The sequence below is a fragment of the Malaclemys terrapin genome, chromosome 2, assembly GCF_027887155.1.
Source record: "Malaclemys terrapin pileata isolate rMalTer1 chromosome 2, rMalTer1.hap1, whole genome shotgun sequence".
Lineage (NCBI taxonomy): Eukaryota > Metazoa > Chordata > Testudines > Emydidae > Malaclemys > Malaclemys terrapin.
In genome coordinates, this window is record NC_071506.1 from 225,272,382 (window position 1) to 225,278,564 (window position 6,183).

Below are 6,183 nucleotides of genomic sequence, written 5' to 3' on the forward strand. Positions count from 1 at the left end.
ACAGGTGTTTTTAAGTTACTTACATGGTTTTGAAATATCCTGTAGTCTTAATAAGCCATTGATAGGAATCAGAAGAATTGCCATCATTTTACATAAAACGATGCAGTGATCAGATGCGCCTTACTTCATGCTCACAGGACTCTGGAGCCTGCCACAACTGGAAGGGTACTGAGGACAGCTGAGACAACTGAAGTATAACCCCAGTGATTGTCAGAGCTTTGCAAGACCAACAAGGGGGGGGGGGGGAGCATGTGGTGAGCAGGGGATCAATCCTAAAGGAAAGAGAACATAAATACAACTTGGAATGGGGAATTTTAGTGGGTTCCTCTGAGCCTTTCCCTTTTTGCACTCTCACCAGTAACACGTTTTGGTGACCTTCCCTCCCGAGTCAAGGGCTCTCCCCCAGAGCTGTCAACGTCAGTCTTCCAGTCCGTCAGGGTCGCAACATTAGATAGCACTGGTGGGAGAACTTCCTCCTATGTGTGGGCGGAACAGCTGCCTCTGCAGATTTCCCAGCCCAGGGAGCAAAGGATTACATTCAGGACTGATACTCAGACACCCTCCCCTTCATCAGGTTGAGTGGCAGCGCAGTGCAAGTGACAAAATGCTTCCACTCTTTCCAAAATACTTTGTCAAGGGGGCTACTGCTGCTTCTGTGCCTCATTCTCAGTGACAACATTTCCAGTCAACAGCTCAGCAGCTGCGTCTGCCAGTCAGGCTTCATCTCCTCTGCCAGTCTGGCGCGGGGGGGGAGAAACACTCCTACGCTGAAAATTTTTAATTAATATTGACGTTTATCAAGCAACTGCTGCTCGTTGTATTGGTTTACATGAAAATGGTAGAAATAAATGGAACTGTCATAAAGTTGTAGACCATCCCATCTTCATTATGGATAAAGTGTGGGAGAAGTGAATTGTAAAAAGAAAGAGACAGAAGTTTGAAGAGACACCTACGAAGTATCCAAATGCAGAGGTTTTGCTCTCAGATGGTTTATTTTTAATTTTCTTTATATTTCTAATTTCCTCCCCATTTTCCCCCTCACCTGTACCATTTAACTCAGATAGTAGCCACGGTGACATATTATCACACTATATGCCCCTCTCTTACCCTTTTTCACATTTTCTGTGCTTTCCCCCACACACCCTCTTTGACTAGGATGTCCTTTTCCTGAATCATTCTTCCCCCCCTCACTTGCAGACGCAACACCCTACTTACCAAGGCTAGACTGTGCCTTTAGGCACAGCCCTGAGCAATACATGTGTGTCTCCGTCCCATGAGTAACCGCTGGAGGCGTTGTGCCTCAGAGACCTCCCTCTAAGGCCTTGTCTACACTGGCGGTGTGGCATGTGAAACAGCAGGTTGCCAGCATCCATGCTGCACTGTGTTGCTACACCTCAGTGTAGGCTCTAGCAGGGGGCAGGCAGTGGGGAAAGCCTCCAGCAGCTCTCCATTGCCAGAGTCTTTCACTGTGGTGAGGAAAGGCTCTAGCAGGGGAGAGGCAGTGGAGAGCTGCTGGAGCCTCCCCCCATTAAATCCTCTCCCTGTGATGGGAAAAGTCTCCAGTAGCAGGGAGGCAACTGAACTCTACACTGCTAAAATACCAATGAAGACAGAGGAGGCACCGTTGCGGGTCATAGAGAGTTGTGTAGGGTATGTACCACATGGTTCTGGCGTGTCTTTACTCTACTCGCCTAAGCCGTGCCTCTCTGTCTACACTGCTACTTATACCCATGCTATGGGAGCATGCTGTATGTGTACTCTAAATGCCACCATAAGTGTAGACATCATCTGAATCATAAATCCTCCCCTGCTTCCTTCTTGCTCCTGGGGAGGGGGGGGGGAGGATAATTTTCTATTGACCTATATCCGCAACAAATTATGACACACCCTATGCAAATTCAACTGCACACGCCAGCAACAAGATGGATGTAACCAAGACTCCACTCATGCCCCAGCTACTTGCTCCAGGTATAAGAAAGAGGATGCTGCTATGCACTTGGACCCAAGGTCCTGGAAGCCTGCACTGGGATGCAAGGAAATTCTTACTCCCCCTTATTCTCCTGCATGGGTCTGAAGTCCCCAGGCCACAATCTAGCCCTATAATAAAATTCTGCAATCTGGTGAGAAGTCCCAGGCAGCTGGACTAATTCTGCTGGTGTGACAGCCACCATCTGGGCCACCACATTGGAGACCTTCCGAGAAAAGTATAAGTTGTTACAACCTGAGCTAAAGAGCCTCAGCTCTGTAACCAAGGCCATAACTGATTAATATCCTCTGTGTATTGGGCACAGAGGGGGAACAATAAAACAAGGGTGTTACCTTGGCACTTGGAAAATGGCCACTGATGTTCTCAAAGCCAAAATGGTACCACAGGAAAAACAAAATCAATCCACTTTCTTCCACTGAAATTATTTTCCCTCTCCCATATATGATTATGCCTAAAATAAACTCGTGACCCACTCATAATTCTATATGTAGGTGACATGTTGACTCTATAGGCCTGTTACATTCCCATCATGATGAAAGGAGCTAAATAACTGTGAGATACTAACACATGCTGAAAATCATGGATATTCATAAATCACACAGTGTCTTCTCTTTCTACATACTTTCTTACTGACTAGTTTAGTGATAGATCAAGGGTTTTTTTTAATATGTGTTGTACAAAACTACAGTAATATCAGAAGCACCCAAAATGTGGCAGGCTTTGGGTGTCTGTTCCTGTTTATTTACAAATTAAAGTTTCTCTCTCAAAGTTCTTCTATAATGGGTTTTCCTATCAAAAATGTACAATGTAAAATAGAATAATTTCTTCTTATTCTTGGAGGCGGGTCAGAGAATAGTTGTTCTTCCATAGACAAACAGTAAACACATAACTTCACTCTAGATTACTTTTATTTTAGATTAAGGGAAACAGTAAAGATGAGAACAAACACAAAGTCTCCATGCGTGAGCACAGCATGTGGGATTTGCTCCATAAGGCAAATTCATAGGGAGACTGGTTAACAGTATAATTAAAAGTGTAATTCACAGAAAACAGCTTTGTGCAGCTAAATGTGCCACCCTCATCAATCAGACAGTATGATCTGAGCACAATGCTTGGCAGTGGGGTGTGACAGGAGTTCCTCAGTTCTAATCCCACCTTGAATACTACTGTCTCCTTCTGTGGCCTTGGACAAATCAAGTGGTAGCTCCTCAGAGCAAGGCTTACCTACCTGGTTTTGATTCCGATACATTCTTATCTTTACCTGCTGCTGTAGCATGACTCCGCACCTTTGAACTCATGCACTTTTTGCCTACTTACATTACATTAAAGGTATGTCTACACTGCAACCAGAGGCACTACTGTAGCTTGTGTAGACATACCAGTGTTAGCCTTAATCTAGCTAGAGCAGCTAAAAATGGCAGTGATAATGCAGTGGCCCAGGAACCTGAGTATGTACTCACACTTCTAGCCTGGACCAGAGTCTGTGCCACCGTGTCTTCATTACTATTTTTAGCCATGCTAGCTAGTTTAGCCGCAAGCGGCAATACTCTGTCAGCTGCAGTGTAGACATGCCCTCAGATGGCTCCAGCCTCCACCAGAGAAGTCACCTAAGCACTCTATCAGTTTCCCAACCTGTGAAGTGGGGATGCTGATATCTGCTTTCTTGCCTCATGTCAGTGTTGTGAGGATTAATGAATTAATGTTTGTAAAGTGCTTCAAAGATACAGGGCCAGATCTTGAGCTTCTGTAAATCAGGATGTATCCAGGCACAGACTCTTACATTGCTATATAAATAGAACAGTAGATGTTACTTGCATGGGAATCTGGATTCAGTTGCAGTGCAGAACACTTGTCACATCATCTTCTGTTACCTTTATTTTTCATGCACTCATTTAATACGTTTCCCATGGACACTTTTAAAAAGTCCCTCCAATCCTGAAAGACATTTCAAGTAACAAAATTATTCTTAGTGATTTAAATAAAATACAAATCATCTTTTCCCCCCTAGATCTGCCCAGCAGCAATTGCTGGTTGCTGATATACAGTATGTTGTTATTTCTCTTTTAGGAAATAAATATTGTTTCATTTGTGAGAAAATATACTCTAATTTCAACTGTAAAATACAGTAACTGGTCTTCAGCAATACATTAATTATGCACACCTAGCTGTATTGAAGACTGTAAATTCATCAGATGATTCAGGTCAGGGGGTTGCTAGAGTGGAGGGATATTTGTCTCCCTTCCCCCTCCAGGGAAATCTGTCACCCTAGCTGAGATATCGTTTGAGGGGTGGCTCTCCAGAGGCAGCTGAGGCCAAACTTGCTGAGTCTCTTTGAGATATGTTTATCTATTATTGACATTCACATCCAGTAATAATTCAGGAAGTAAAAATAGAAAATACATCCACTTGAAGCATCTTTGGATCTTGCACTGAAAAATTTCTACTAGAGGAGAGACTGATTGGGCCACTGTCAGTGTGGGTCCCCGTGGACAAATACTTTGCCATCCTATATGCTAAGTTTCAGAAATGCACATGGTTCTGGAGATATTAAATAAAGCATGAAAGAAAAGCACAAGCAATGTTAATATCACTGACATGAAATTAGAGTCTTATATTGGGTGCCCAGTTGTTGCCAATGCAAGGTTATATTACACATGGTAACAAAGAATCTTTTTTATCTCTTGCCAATATTCATCATTTATTCTTCTTTATCTTCTGGGATGTGCTTTAATTTCTTTTCTCCTTCTGATATTCTCTCTCTGCCCTTCTCTTCCAACTACTCTAAATACCCTATGTCGACCACTGGTGGGTTTCTAGGTCCCACTTAGCAGTGAGTCAGCTTAAATGTTTGTTTTCTTTATAGTGAAAGAAAAACTTAATAGGAAAAAAAAATGTCAACTTTTGTAATAAAAAGACAAATTTAAAAAGCTGAGGTGATCACCACTGGATGCATCAGAAGTTCATCTTTAGCCAAAAAGGTCCAAATGCTAATTATAATTCATTATTTGTGAAAATTTTGAGCAATAAGGAAATTGCAAAAAACTAGAATATATTCCATTAAAACAACGGTAAACTCAAGATAATTAAAAAAAATAGGATGTCTCCTTACTTGTATTACTTACTAGCAATTTTTATTATTAAGATTCACTATTTAAAAATTCTAATTTACTTTTCACCATTTATGAGGTGTACTTCTTGTATTTCTTTCATCTTGGATAATGATCCATTTCACTTTTGTTTGTGCTCAGTTACTAGTTAGTTTCTCATGTATTAGCATTATGCTGCAGTGTTTAGATTCTACAGGGGAATGATTTCATTCAAAAATGTTTCCTTTGGAATTTTAAAGATGTAACAGAAGCTTTTGTACTGATCATAGGTTATGGAAAAATCTGTTTTATAGCACCAACATTTTGGCCCAAATTTGTCCTGATGGTGTCTTTAATGTTAATCCATAAAAGGATGTTGAAGTTGAGTTTAAGCCACCTACATACATGTGGCAGGATTAGATTCAGGAGAATGGCAGAGCATTCAATTGATCTATTAATAATTAATTAATATTAATCCTATTTATTACAGTAGTGCCTGCGAATCAGCTAAGAGTTGGGCCTCATTCTGCTAGGCACTGCACAAACAGTCCCTCCCCTGAAGAGCTCACAATCTAAACAGACAAGACAGACACAGGCTGGGAGAAGGGGTGCACAATGTGTAGCAGAGTGACCAATGTGATGTCAGCAAATGGCACGGCACGTTAGTTCCATGGGGGTTTTGGCGGATGGGAGGGGAAAGGAAGTAGTTAGGAGGGGATAAACTAAATAGAAAGAAAAAGGGAAGGGAAGGGAAGTGAGTGGGGCACTGAAGGGAAGAGAGGTGAGGGAGACGGGGAGAAGAGGGTAAGATGGGCAGGTATGGAGTGAAGCTAAGGTGAAGTAGGGTGACCAGATGTCCTGATTTTATAGGGACAGTCCCAATTTTGGGGTCTTTTTCTTATATAGGCTCTTATTACCTCCCACCCTGGCCCGATTTTTCACATTTACTGTCTGGTCACCCTAAGGTGAAGGGACCGTGATTGAGAGGGTTGGAGCTAAAAGCCAATCAGCACAGGGCAGAGAATGTCTAGTCAAAACTGTGAAAAGGTCTCTGAATGTCCAAAGGTCCCTGCTTTGGCTGATGGAGCCTCTGACTGGCAGGGCCGGCTC

At 42.4% G+C, this 6,183-nt stretch overlaps 1 long non-coding RNA gene across 1 annotated transcript in view; it reads right to left on the bottom strand.

Moving 5' to 3' along the window:
• The window catches only part of LOC128832595 (uncharacterized), a 78,521-nt gene extending 78,062 nt beyond the window's left edge, over positions 1-459 (bottom strand). The window contains exons 1-2 of the long non-coding RNA XR_008444013.1: positions 356-459; positions 24-272 (exon numbers count right to left, since the gene is read on the bottom strand). This is a non-coding gene — a long non-coding RNA (uncharacterized LOC128832595). The remainder of the gene's footprint in view (positions 1-23; positions 273-355) is intronic.
• Positions 460-6,183: the final 5,724 nt, after the last annotated feature.